This window comes from Crinia signifera, chromosome 5 (assembly GCF_055691185.1).
Source record: "Crinia signifera chromosome 5, ASM5569118v1, whole genome shotgun sequence".
Lineage (NCBI taxonomy): Eukaryota > Metazoa > Chordata > Amphibia > Anura > Myobatrachidae > Crinia > Crinia signifera.
In genome coordinates, this window is record NC_139221.1 from 170,134,323 (window position 1) to 170,148,823 (window position 14,501).

The 14,501-nt window shown below is 43.7% G+C and overlaps 1 protein-coding gene across 3 annotated transcripts in view; it reads left to right on the forward strand.

The window, feature by feature from the left end:
- Positions 1-14,501, forward strand: part of MOCOS (molybdenum cofactor sulfurase) — a 571,628-nt gene that overhangs the window by 431,341 nt on the left and 125,786 nt on the right. The gene's annotated exons all lie outside the window — the stretch shown is intronic.

The window sequence follows — 14,501 nt, forward strand, 5'->3', positions numbered from 1 at the left end:
ATGAGAAATACACGTGCGGTCCGTTCGGACAGCTTCTTACCGCGTACGGACGGAGTTGGCGATCCGTATGGAGGGCGGGTTTAGGACGCACGGGGCTGGCCGCATATTCGGATCCGGCCGCACCGATCAGAATAAGGGCCTCTGTTGTTTCCCACCTGTACCAGACTCTTGAAACAGCCCTTGATGAAGTGGCTCCAGCTACCCATTACACCCCCCACAGGCTTAGATGCTAGCCGTGGCACACCAAAATAATAAAACAACTACGAACTCAGTCATGTAAAATAGAACACCAATGGCGTAAATCTCGTAATTTGACTGATTTCCTACCACTCCTACTGCAATGCTTGGGACACTGTCAAACAAACATACTTCCAATCGCTCATCTGTTCTCATGCCACCAACCCTAAGCAGCTTTTTAACACATTTAAGTCTCCTCTGTACCCTCCCTCCTCTGTACCCTACCTCAAGTGCACAAGAACTTGCTTTCAATTTTGAGGACAAGATTGATAACATCCAAGGTGAAATGGTATGCTCTTCCACAACCTTGGTCATGCCCTTTGGGTTGAGTAATGCACCTGGAGTGTTCCAATTTAAATATTTTGAGATGTGCTGTATAAGTACTTAGTCGTATAAGTACATCCTCATCTTCTCCCAAGACCTCCAGTCCCACTGACAGCAAGTTCGAGAAGTTCTGCAATGTCTTCGCCAGAACCATTTGTATGGGGAACTTTCGAAATGTGTCTTTGAGGTTCCATCCATGCCCTTCATAGGGTACATCATTTTGGGTACAGATATTTGTATGGATCCAGAGAAGCTTAAAGCCATTGAGTCCTGGTCAGTACTGAATACCCTGAAAGCCATCCAGCAGTTCCTCGGATTTGCCAATTATTACCGGAAATTCATAAAGGGCTTTTCCACCTTGATTACTCCCATCTCCAATCTCACTCACAAGATGGCAGACCCTACCAACTGGTCAGAAGAGGCCCTGGCTTTCCAGAAGATGAAAGACACCTTCATTACTACTCCTTTTTTTCTCTCATTTCAATTTCAAGCATCAGTTCTGACCAGGCTCACAAAATGTTAAAGCTGATGCTCTATCTTGTTAAATGGGTCCAGATGAAGAATCTTCCAATTCAGCCCCACATCCCATCCTCAATCCGATTGTCTTTACCTCTACTCAAGTCTCTCCAGTTCCACCTCCTGGGAAAATGTTTGTAACTCCCGATCTCCGTTCCAGTCTCCTCTCTTGGGCGCATACATCCAAGTTCAATGGACATCCTGGTGTCCAAAACACTTATAACTTCCGGTCTCAAAATTACTGGTGGCCTAATATGAAGGCAGCTGTACAATAATTTATTGCTGCCTGCAGCATAAAACATCACATCAGGCTCCCACTGGGCAGTTAAGACCTTTGTCCATTCCTAATTGCCCATGGTCTCATTTATCTTCTTTATTTCTGAGCTACCACCATCCGATGGTTACAATACCATTTGGGTAGTGGTAGATAGATTCACGAAGAAGGCCAATTTCATCCCTCTCTGAGGTCTACCGTCAGTTCCTCAGTTGGCTCAAGTCTTCCTTAAAGATATTTTGTGTCTCCATGGTCTACCCAGAGAAATTATATCTGACTGCAGAGACCAATTTGTGGCAAGGTTCTGAAAAGCTCTCTGTTCTGCACTACAGGTTAAGCTGAAATTCTCATCTGCATTTCTTCCTTATTGCTACTACATTACCTATGCGCCAGTCCCTTGGTACCATCTCTGAGATTATTGATTCCTCGAATATCAGATATAATGGTAGTTCTATGACAGAACTCAATTCTTTTAGTATCCTAGGCTGTATTTCATCCGGGCCAGGAGATTTGTTACTATTTCGGTTCTGTAATCTATTATTGACTATTTCCTCACTCAAACATAAAGTTTGGGAGCAATCAAGAGCCGAGCATTTAATCTGTGGGAAATCTTCTGAAGATTCTTCCATTGTAAATACCAAAGAAAAAAAATTGATTGAATAATTCCACTTTTCCTTCTATTACCTTCTATTACCCTGCTTATTTTTTAGTGGGCCAATATTTTCCTTCCTTAACCATTTCCTGTTTATATAACTGTAGAATTTTGGGGGATTAGATTTGCTATCTGTGGCTATTTTACGTTCAATCTCTAATTTAGCCATCTTGATTGTATTGTTCTTTTATGTACCCAAGGAATACATTTATTAGTGCCCTCCAGCAGTTTTTTTTAAGTTTGCCACATTTCAGTAGTATCCATACCTCTAAATAACTCCTTCCAGTTTGTACAGTATATTTATTTTTATTTATTTATTTACAGTTTTGTATATAGCACAGCAGATTCCGTTGCACTTTACAATAGTAGACAAACTGGGTAACAACAGATAGACTTGGAAGTAGGAGGGCCCTGCTGCAAGCTTACAATCTATAGGGCTATAGGAGGGAAACACAAGGGCAGGCACCAGTAATAGAATAGCAGTCCAACCAAGTTGCAAGTCCAGAAGAAAAGCTATATAATACATAAGTGCTTCAGAGGGTTGTGCGTGCACAACTTAACTTTGATATATTTTAAGGACTACTCAAACTTACCGTTTGCTTTTCTGAAATGTAAGGACCTAGTTGCTCCAATATAATAATAATTATCTTTGTTAAAGTTTCAATCAAATGTGATCATACTGTGATCACTGTTCCCCTTATGGTTATGTTTGTAAGAATGCCCCCATCACTGTTGGATTGCTGGTAGGTTCATTTGATAGGTGATGGCCTATTATTGATGTTATCAATAAGATTGGATAGGGCTTTTTATTTTCCCGTCCAAATCATAAACAGGTCATCTATATATCTACTGAACACGAGAATCTTACTGGAGATCTTATGCTGATTGAAAAACATTTCTTGCACTGTTTATCTATCTCCCTGGCAACGGACAGGGCTGAGAAAAGGGCATGCTGGGACATATACAAAGTTGGTCACATGATCCGGGATAAAATTGGATAGCCCATGATACAGGGCATCACTTCCGGAAGGTATTCCAGCCAACCCGAGATCCAGCGTGTAGAATGCAGGACGGACTTCCGGGCTGGCAGATTCATATGAATAGGCCGTCATACCAACCCAGAACTTCCGGGTGACACGATCAGACCGCAGGCCGCAAAATACGATCAAGGAAGTAGTAACACACTATTAAGTGAGTCTATGAATGTGGTGCCCTGGGGAGAAAATAGCCCCAGACTATGCTAAGAAATAAACACCACATAAAGAGGTATTTTGTTCCTATGCAGTGTCATGTGATGAAAACATAGAAGTCATGTGACTGGGAGTGTAATAAAAAAGAAGTACATCATGTATTTATTTTATGAATTTTAAGTCTGCTTTCCATTATATGTCACATATAAGTGTATAATAAATAAAAGTAATGTTATTTTTTAAAATATGGTGTATATTCACACAGCGTGCATAGTAATAGTCAACAGCTGACTATTGGTATCTGGTATAAATAGATGGACCAAACTAAGGGGACAACACCTTTGCAAAAGCTGGGAACCCCAGGGGCAAATGCAGGATTTTCAGAAGGGGGTTCCAGAGAGTGGCGGAACAAAGCACGGAGATGGACACTTAGATGACCCAGTATATGCCGGGTCAGTTAAAGTATTATAGATATATACAGTAGGAGCACATCTCATCTATCTTGCTTAGGCCATGGTTTAGGATGGCTAGCCATGGCTATCCTATTGTTCTCAGCTGCAATAGAATACATAGAACAATAGAGTAGGGGATTAGCAGAGTAATCCAATTACTCGCTTAATCCTATTATAGAGAAAGATGGCAGTGGCTCCCACTGTATATGTATATATATATATATATATATATATATATTAATAATAATGAATATGAATATATATATATATATATATATATATATATATATATATATATATATATATATATATATATATATATATATATATATATATATATATATATATATATATATATATATATATATATATATATATGCACATTTTGGCTATCTTGATCCAGAGAAAACGTGTGACTAAAACCTGCTCATTCTTCTGACCAGGGGTCCATCAAACAGTGGAAGTCCCCGGCCAAATACCTGTCAATTTGGATACAAAGTGCCACGAAGTTGGAGGTAGGCTCACAACAACAGCCACTCCCTCGGTGGGCACACAGGAGATCACATTGCCGTATCACAAGGACTCCAAATTTACTGGGACCATCGCATTGTGCACAGTGCAGGACATACTCATATCCCCAATTGGGGTTCATCTATCCACGTGAGATCTGATAATTCAGCCATTGATTTATCCTATAATTTTAAACCCACACAATGACACATGTGTTATAATTCATGCTCAAGTGTTTACCTTTGCAATGTCCTATATGTAATATTTTTTTTAAATATTACATTGTCTACTTTTTATCACATTGATTCACTCATTAATTAGAGCGCTGCTAAACTCTTGTGTGTTTTTTGTTTGATATTCTCTGTGGGACCTGACCAGCCCACCTAGCAGCCACTCCCAATTAAGCAAACCGCTCTAATTAAGCGCTCCTAGGGGACAGCAATTATTGCTGACCCCTTAGTGTTTTCCACGTCTAAGAGCAACAATGATGTTTTTGGACTCAATTTCTACTTGCAATGGTGGAGCAATGTCCTAAGGCCATGGCCACTATTTTGCACACAATCTGTTTTTTTTTCCCAAGAACATACATTATGCACTTTCATATCTGCTATGAACTGTATGTAGCACACTCTGTATGTAATATGCCACCAAGCACATTATTGCAATCACATATCTCTAACAAAAGATCCCAACATCTGCCTATTACACTCTAAAGTCTTATTTTGAACAATATTAGAACATGTTTGCATGTGGCGTACGCTTAGATATATGGAAGGTGTCGGTGGGAAAACGGACGAGATCCATCCGTGCACTGTGGCGTACGCTCTGATATACACCAGGTATCGGTGGCTAAGAGGGAGATCAGTCCGTACACGGTGGCGTACGCTCAAGTGAACGCCACTCCCCATTGTCGGTGTTTGTGACCATCCGTGGGCGGCTGTTCTGTGGGCTGACTTATGCTCACCGTGAGCGTACGGGAAACGTACGGTGTGACGGACCATACGTACGTTTCACCATACCAAACAGATAACCCCCTAAGTGTGACTTCAATGGGTACCTGACATTCTGGAACCTTTTAGCTACCAAAGGACTGTCTGGCACTTTCCTTCAAAGGTTTTTGCAGGTTTTCATGGTAGACTTGGACCTCTCTCCTACCCTCCTGTCAAACTTGTAATTGACTGGTCCCACTTCCTCTATGATCTCATAAGGGCCTCACCATTGATCATACATCTTATTATCTGTAGTAGGCACAAGTACTAGCACCTTGCCTCCCAGTTTAAAGGACCAATTGACTGTCATAACTCTGCTTCTGATGCTGCTTAGCCCTTTCCATGTTTGTTCAGGAGTTGCTTAATCTGCCTTATATGGCCATACAAGCTGATCGAGCTCAAAGGGACTAAACCTGGTAGAGGGTCGGGGAACCTCTCTGACTGCAAACATTAAATAGTGTAATAGCCAATACCAGTCTTGTTTTTCTTGATACACTGCTCTCTTTATCATTTGTTTAAGGGTCTGGTTAAACTTTCTACCAGGCCATCTGTTTGCGGGTGGTAGACTAAGGTGGTAATCCTATCTGCTTTTAACAATCAGCATACATTTTTCATAAGCTTGGAAACTAACAAAGTACTTTGGTCTGTTAAGACCCCTTTTGGTGGGGATGTAGTCATTTGGTCTACAGCATGATGGTCGATAGTCATTATGTCGACACCATTAGGTCGACATGGGTCTAGGTCGACATGGGAAAGGTTTACGTGGTTCTAGGTCAACAGGTCATTAGTTCGACAGGTCATTAGTTCGACCTGAAGTTCAGCTTGAACTGCAAGCTGCACATAGCCGGAAGGAAGCCACAGAAGGGAGGGGACTTTCTGAACAAAACAGTTAGTGATAGGCTAGATGAATTCATTGTCTAATAAGAAATCCTCAGATTGGGCATCTGAGGTACAAAAGCCAGTTCCAGAGCATCATTCTTTACACTCCTTGACAAAGACCTCAGCAGAGGTTGAAACGCATTGGAGGAAGCCGGGCCACATGCTGGTTACAGGGTGGACATCTGGTATCATCTGGAAATCGAGGGAGGTTGGCCTGGGACCTGCCGAGATTACCCATTGGACCATAAGAGAGTAAAGAGAGCTGCCTAAAGCAAAGTTCTCTACCACTAAGGGTAATTGCCCACCTTATACCCTGTATGGTACCCGGTGTTTTATGTTTTATGTATATTGCGTGTTTTTGAATAAATTACTACACTATATTGGAATTCTACTGTGCTCTATCCCCAGTTGCAACCCCGGGTAAAATACCTCGGAGAGCATGCCAACATACAGTAGGACGAGCAACCAAAGGAAATATGACGGGGAGAGGATTGATTTCAGAATCCTGTCCATTCTCCTTTCTGACCGTATACCCTAGAGGTGGAGAAGAGGAGACATTACCTTCAAATAGGGATGTATTATCATAATTACTCACTATTTGTTGTCGCTTGGTGGAGGGATCACACCCGTTTTGTGTATTTTTTACACATGGGGCCTTATTCTAGTTCACTCTTAGAGGCAAATTCCTTCTTAGCTGGACAAAACCATGTGCACTGCAGGTGGGGCAGATGTAACATGTGCAGAGAGAATGAGATTTGGGTGGGGTCTTACTTCAAAGTGAGATCTATATTACAGTGTAAAAATAAAGCAGTCAGTATTTAACCTGCACAGAAACAAAATAACTCACCCAAATCTAATTCTCTCTGCACATGTTACATCAGCCCCCCTGCAGTGCACATGGTTTTGTCCAGCTAAGAAGGAATTTGCCTCTAAGAGTGAACTAGAATAAGGCCCATAATCTTTTCCATTAGTTCGATAGTGTCTAGGTCGACAGTCAAAAGTTCAATATGGGGTTTTTCACTGTTTTTTGAGCCGATATATGTCAACAGGCAGTTGCTAAAAGTAGAAAGGATTACCACTTCAGTGTTCCACACACAAACAGATGGCATGTGTCACAAACCGTGATGCCTGGTCACGTCTACGTCCCTTACCTTCGCGCTGGTCTGCCCTGCACCGCAGACCCACTGCCTGTGTCACCTCTGGCCATGGATCATGGCGCAATGTCCCCTGTGCCCCCTTGGGGCTTGCACGTTGACCCTTGCCGGTTCCATGCCAGGTCCATGCTGCATCAGTGCCACGAAACTTGTGGTCAGCTGATAGATTGGGCCAACCATGCTGTCTGCTAGCCTGAACTCTGACCTGTACCAGAATCAAAGTACAGTATTCTCAGGTCCTTCCTGGTTCTGATTGATGCGGCTTGCAGTTAATCATGGACAGGCAAGGGGGGTATAAGTCAGAGTTCTGGCCTTGTCTCCCTAGGCTCCAGGCTACCCAGTGCTCCAGAGTTACCAACTTCAGTGTCCTGCTGCTGATCTGGCTAACCTTTTACCTGACAGTCACTCCTGCTTATCCATTTCTGTGGTAGAGTGTGCCCAGCCATCCTCAGAAGAGTTACGATGGCCCTGGCTAGCTATCCCTACTAGCTCCCAGGCTAGTCACCCATATTGGCTCACAGGTCAACCTACTGTTATTTGCTCCATGTCAGAGACTATTTCCATCATTGTCCTGGCCGTTAGCAGCCACTGTCGACATCCAAGTCGACCACCAACTACTGTGCTTATCAGAGACTTATACCACGTGTCTTTAACTGCCAACAACTACTAACGACTCCGAGGCCTTCAACAGTCATCTCCATCTCCCAGGTTGTTGACAACTCCTAATGGCTCCCAGGCCATCAACAGTCATCTCTGACTCCCAGGCCTTCTACTGTCACCCCCAGCTTCCAGGCTATTGCTACTTATCCATCATCTCAAGGCTACCTGTTCCTTAGTCCTGTCTCCAAGTCCCGTATCCTTAGTACCAGCCAGCTCAATACCAGAGTACCAGGACAGGGTGCCACGACCTGTTCCTGGTCTCTGCCAACACTCTGGACCATTTGTTCCATGGTATCCCAGTGCATGATGACTACACCATACATCAAGCCACCCTCCTTCTAGGTCCCTGTGCCCTCCACTGGTCTGTCACAGTTGAGAACACAACAGACCCTGGTGCTGACCGTTTGTTCAAGGCGGATGGACTTGGCTCACAATCCAGGTGTGGGACCACCAGTTCTCCAAGAGGTCACTGCCCAAATGGAGACCTAAGAAGCCACTCAGCAATGGGTTATAAAGTATATCCAGGAGGTATCCACCCGATTGGATACTCTACAACATTCACTGACATCCCCTGTGTCGATGGCTCATAATGTTCCTGCATCACCTGCTGTCACTTCCTGTTCCCATCTCCAGCTCCCAGTACAGCACAACAAGTTATGTCTTTATTATGCAGCATTTCATTGATTCCTGTCCGGAGCGTTTGGTTAGGTCAACTTGCAAAATCTACTCCAACTACCTACCTTGTCCTTCCAATGTTTTTCATGCCCAAGCTGGCCTCCGGTGAGTAAATTCCCTAGCAGTCAGGGTCAGCTGGGAACTTTATGTCCCAAGATCTCGTCACCAATTACCCTGGTTCCCATGTCTCCACATTTGTATCTTACAGCAGTGGATGGCAGCAAGATTCCTGGCAGTGAGGTTCACTTCCGCACTGAACATGTCTCTTTTAAAGTGGGTACATTACACCAGGACTAGATGGAGTTCCTTGTGATTCCCAAGGCATCCTATGACATTGTGTCAGGCCTGTTCGGGCTCTGGCTCCATAACCCCCATATTAACTGGTCAACTCTACAGTTGGAGCAATGGAGTCCATATTGTCATCAGCACTGCATCACTCCTGTGGTCTCAGTGCGCTCAGCTACAGCCAAGTCACTGCCTCGCTTACCTGAAGTCTACAGTGAATTTAGGGATGTGTTCAGAGCTGCCAACACTCTGCCACCACACCATGAGTGAAATTGTCCCATTGATTTACTACCTGGGAAGGTTCCTCCAAAAGGTTGAATGTATTCTCTCTTTGTCCCAGAGACATTAGCATATATCCAAGAAAATCTTCAAAAAGGATTCATCTGGCTTTCAACTTCCCATGCTGGCACAGGATTCTTTTTGAGAAGAAAAAGGATGGCGGTCGCAGACATTGTATTGATTACAGAGGTCTGAACATGACAGTCAAAAACAGTTATCCACACCCGCTAATCAAGGAGCTGTTTCACCAAGTTAAAGGTGCCAAGGTCCTCTCCAAGTTAGACCTTTGTGGGCCCTATAACCTCATAAGAATTCATAAAGTGGAAGACTGTGTTCAATACAAGAGATGGTCACTATAAATACTTAGTGATGCCGTTTGGCCTCTGCAATGCTTCTGCAGTATTACAGCAATTCATTACCGAGATCTTATTATTATTATACAAATTCCTGGACAACATCCTGATTTTTTCCAGTGACATAGAAACCCATTGCTCCCAAGTGAAGGAAGTTCTTTCTCGGCTCAGACAGAACAAGCTCTATGGCAAACTCTACAAATACATCTTTGAAGTTTCTTCAGTTTCCTTCCTGTGGTACATAATTTCTGGGTCTGAGCTCTGCATGGATCCTGAGAAGCTAGAAGCAATTACTGGGTGGTCACAACCCACTACTCTTAAAGCAGTTTAATGCTTCATTGGCTTTGCCAATTACTATTGGAAATTCATCCGAGGTTTTCCACACTGATTGCTCCTATTATTGCTCTTACCTGTAAAGGAGCTAACCTGGCCGTGTGGTCAGACGAAGCTGCACCCACATTCCAGCTTCTTGAACAATCTTTATTCTCAGCCCCCATTCTCCTATAACCAGACATCAATCAGCCATTATTTCTGGAGGTAGATGCCTCAAGTATAGGTGTGGGAGCTGTGCTGTCTCAACTCTCCAGAGATGAGAAACTACGCCCTTGCGAATTCTTCTCTCATAGATTCCTCTCAGCAGAAAGGAATTATTCCATTGGGGACCAAGAGCTGCTGTCCATAAAATTGGCACTCGAAGAATGGAGGTACCTCCTAGAAGGTGCAAAGTTTCCTGTAACAACCTTCACAGACCATAAATATTTGCTGTATCTCCAGTCTCCTCAGTGCCTAAATCCTCACCAGGCTTGGTGGTCTCTTTTCTTTTCAAGTTTCTCTTTCAAAATCATGTACCATCCAGGCTCCCAAAATGTGAAAGATGATGCTTGATCACGTTCCATGGAGGAAGATCAAGTCCCTCAGGAGAGTCATCCTGTCATTAGTCCAACAGCATTTGCAACTACCAATGTGACTCCAGCACCTCTTCCTGGCAAAACCTTTGTACATCCCAAGCTTCACCAGGGATTGCTGTCTAGGGCTCATAAGTTCTTGTTCTCCGGGCATACTGGTTCCCAAAATACCCTTGAAATCTTGAAGAGGTCCTATTGGTGGCCGCAAATTAGAAAAGTTTCAATGAATTTGTCTCATGTCAGTCTCCTGCTGGGCCACTCTAACCCTTGTCAGTTCCCAAGCGTCAGTGGATGCACATCTCTATGGACTTCATTTTTGAGTTGCCTAAGTCTCAAGATTACAACACAATCTGGGTAGTAGTGGACTGATTCTCAAAAATGCCCCACTTCATACCACTCTCTGGGTTCCCGTCTGCTCCCAGATTGGCCAAAATCTTTGTGCAGAACATCTTCAAAAGCCATGGTTTGCCTACAGAAATCTTTCCCGAGTACAGTTTGTGGCACATTTCTGGAGGGCTTTATGTTCTGATCTTCAAGTAAAACTAAAGTTTTCTTCAGCTTATCACCTGCAATCCAATGGCCAGACCATAAGGGTAAACCAGGATCTAGAGCAGTGGTTCCGAAACTGTATGTCGTGGCACCCTGGGGTTCCTTGCTGGAGTGTCCTGAGTTTGTGGTCCTGGACCAATTAAAAATTGTTATGGTCACTGTTATAGACACAACTAGTGCTTGTGGCTACCAATCATAAAATATGTGTGCAAATAGAAGCACAGCCATCTACACCTCTACAAAACTAACTTAATTTTATATTTATTTTATAATTTTTGTTTTACTTAGGGGGGCTGCAAAATAATTCTGATACTCTAGGTTGCCATGATTTAAAAAAGTTTGGAAACCACTGATCTAGAGACATTAATTCGAATGTACAGTATGTTTCATCCTTCCAAGATGACTGGGCTCGACCCCTCACTTGGGTGGAATACAGTACGCAGACAACTTCAGGTACCATTCCTCCACAGGGTGCTCTCCCATCGACATCATTTATGGTCACCATCCACATCCTCCCAGCTTTGAGGCATTACCTGCAACTGAAGTTCCCTCAGCCACTGCAGTTCTGAGTCATTTTTCCCAGGTTTGGAGAAAAGTTAATCTTGCCTTAAAAAAGGCCTCTGAACAGTATAAATTCTCTGCAGACCGTAGAAGATGTGCTGTTCCTGTTCTCAACCCATGAGATAGAATATGGCTGTCCACACATAACCTCCGTTGACGTGTTCCATCAATGAAGTTTGTTCCTAGATTAATAGGGCCAAATCCTGTGGAATAAAGAATTAATCCTGTTGCATACAAACTTAAATTTCCAACCTATTTGAGAATTTCCAACTCTTTCCATGTCTCTCTTTTTTTACGGCCTTTGATACTTAATCAGTTGCAGACATCTTCTATTGTACTTCCCAAGATTCATACTCACTGTTAAATTGAATTTGAAGTCAGTTGGATTCTCGTCATAAATGTGGTCGTTTTCATTACATAGAAAAGATACGGTCCTGAGGAGAGAAGTTGGAGGGATAATGCGGAAGAAGTCCATGCCCCTTACCTGATAGATAAATTACATCAGGAAAATCCTTCCAAACCCAAAGGGTGTTCTGTGCCCACCCTAAAAGGGGGGGTATTGCCACAAACCGCAGTGTGTGGTCACACCTGTGCCAGAACCAAGGTATTCTCAGGTCCTTCCTGGTTCTGATTGATGCTGTGGCTTGCAGCCAATCACTGACAGGCAAGGGGGATATAAGTTAGGGTTCTGTCCTTGCCTCCCTGCCTTGAACAATTGCTCATTCTTTTCCCTGAGTTCTTGCTCCAGGGTTAGAAGTTCCTAGGCTCCAGACTACCCATTGCCTCCAGCATTACCAACTCCAGTGTCCTGCTGCTGATGGTTATCTGGCTAACCCTGTACCTGCCAGTCACTCCTGCTTATCTATCTCTGTGGTAGAGTGTGCCCAGCCATCCCCAGAAGTTATCCGCTGGCCCTGGCTAGCTATCCCTGCTAGCTCCCAGGCTAGTCACCCATATTGGCTCCCATGCCAACCTCCTGTTATTTGCTTCATGTCAGAGACTATTTCCATCATTGTGCTTCAACATCCAAGTTGACCACCAAATACTGTGCTTATCAGAGACTTATACCACTAGTGTCCTGAACGGTCGACAACTTCTAATGGCTCCCAGGCTGTTAACATTGATCTCCGGCTCCCAGTCCTTTGACAATTATTAATGGCTCCCAGGCCATCAACAATCATCTCTGGCTCCCAGGCCATCAACAACTCCTAATGGCTCCCAGGCCATCAACAGTCATCCATGGCTTCCAGGTCATTGCTACTTATCCATCATCTCAAAACTGCCTTTTCCTTAGTCCTGTCTCCAAGTCCCGTATCCTCAGTACCAGCCAGCTCAGTACCAGCCTGCCAAAGGACCAGGGCAGGGGACCACAACCAGGTGTTGCTAAGTTCCTTGTGGGGCTCCCTGGTGAACATCACCGGTGAGTTAGACTCTGCGCCCCTGTTCCTGGTCTACGCCAAAACTCTGGTCTGGCTGTTCCCTGGTAACCTAGAGCATGACTACACCAAACATCAAACCACCTTCCTTTCAGTTGCCTGAACCCTCCTTTGGTCCACCACAGTCACAGCCAGGAACACAACAGACCACGGTGCTGACAGCCTGGTAGAAAGGTTTAATCAATCCCTTAAGCAAATGATTAAGAGGGCAGTGTCACAAGAAAAATAAGATTGGGATCTGCTCATTCCTTACTTGAATTTTGCAGTCAAGAGGTACCCTAATCCTCTACAGGGCTGAGGACCTTTGAGCTCCTCTATGGGAGACAGCTCAGAGGAACTCTTGCTCTCTTAAAAGAAGGGTTGTAGGAATATCTGTGCCAGTACTCTAACGTCATTCAGTTTTTGGTGCAGTTATACGCTATCTAATACATGTGAACGAACACGTGGAAAGGGCCCAACATTGCTCTCATGTGCAGAGGTGTTGTCGCTGCCATAAAATACTAGTATGCCCATTCGATGCAGAAGCTTTTAAAGCTAGTGTACCTTCTGTGTTTGTGCATGTGTAAGAAAGATGTAGTTTCACTCTCTGACAGCAGATGGCAGTGTTTTGGAACATTGATTCCTCTTTGGCCTCTATTTATGTTGTTGCATCTAGTTTTCCACCATAGTGAGTGTGTGTGTGCACAGTGCCAGATTAAGGTTCACATGGGAATTGCGCTGAAATTTAGGAAGGGTCTATTTGTTGTAGTAGTATTATTTAGATAGGTCACTACATAGACACTATGAAGGTAGACATACATTAAGTTGACCACTAAAGGTTGATAGGGATTAGATCGACACATGAAATTGGTTGACATGGTTAGGTCGGCAGGGTTTAAAGGTCGACACAAGCATGAGGTCGACAATGGGAAGGTCAACAGTGAAAACATCGACATGAGTTTTTCACGTTTATTTTCCCAAAACATGCAGTATTCCATACCCTACCATCCATTAGATCTTAGAGAGAATATAATAGTGTGCCGGAAGCGTGGTGTACACTGATACAGTATCCATGTTGACTTATATTGAAATTTGAGACAAAAAACGTTAAAGACTCATGTCGACACTTGGACTGTTGACCTAATGCTTGTGTTGACCTTCCAACCCTGTCAACCTATTTCATGTGTTGACCTAAGCCATGTTGACCTTTAGAGGCTGACCTAATGTATGTTGACCTTCATAGTGTCGACCCTATGCCTCATACCTGTGTGATCAGTACCGTAGTGGTGACATACTATGAATATCACAGCACTAAAGATTGCACATACACTTATAAAATTTGGGCTGATTTTGCCTGATCCTATCGGATTGGACAGAGTAATCCACTCAAATAGGATGTTTGACTTCCCCTCAGACCCGTGCACATTTGATCGCTAGTAGTGGCATTTGCCGTATTAAGAAATATTTTTAAAAGACTGGCCCGGACGCTGATTGGCTGAGAGAATTCTCTCAACCAATCAGATGGGAGCCAGCTGATTGGCTGAGAGTATTCTCTCAGCCAATAACTAACTGTCTAGCTCTGACCCCGCTGCCTGGACCCCTGCCAAGTGAACCCTGCTGGTGCCTGGACTCCATTGACTGA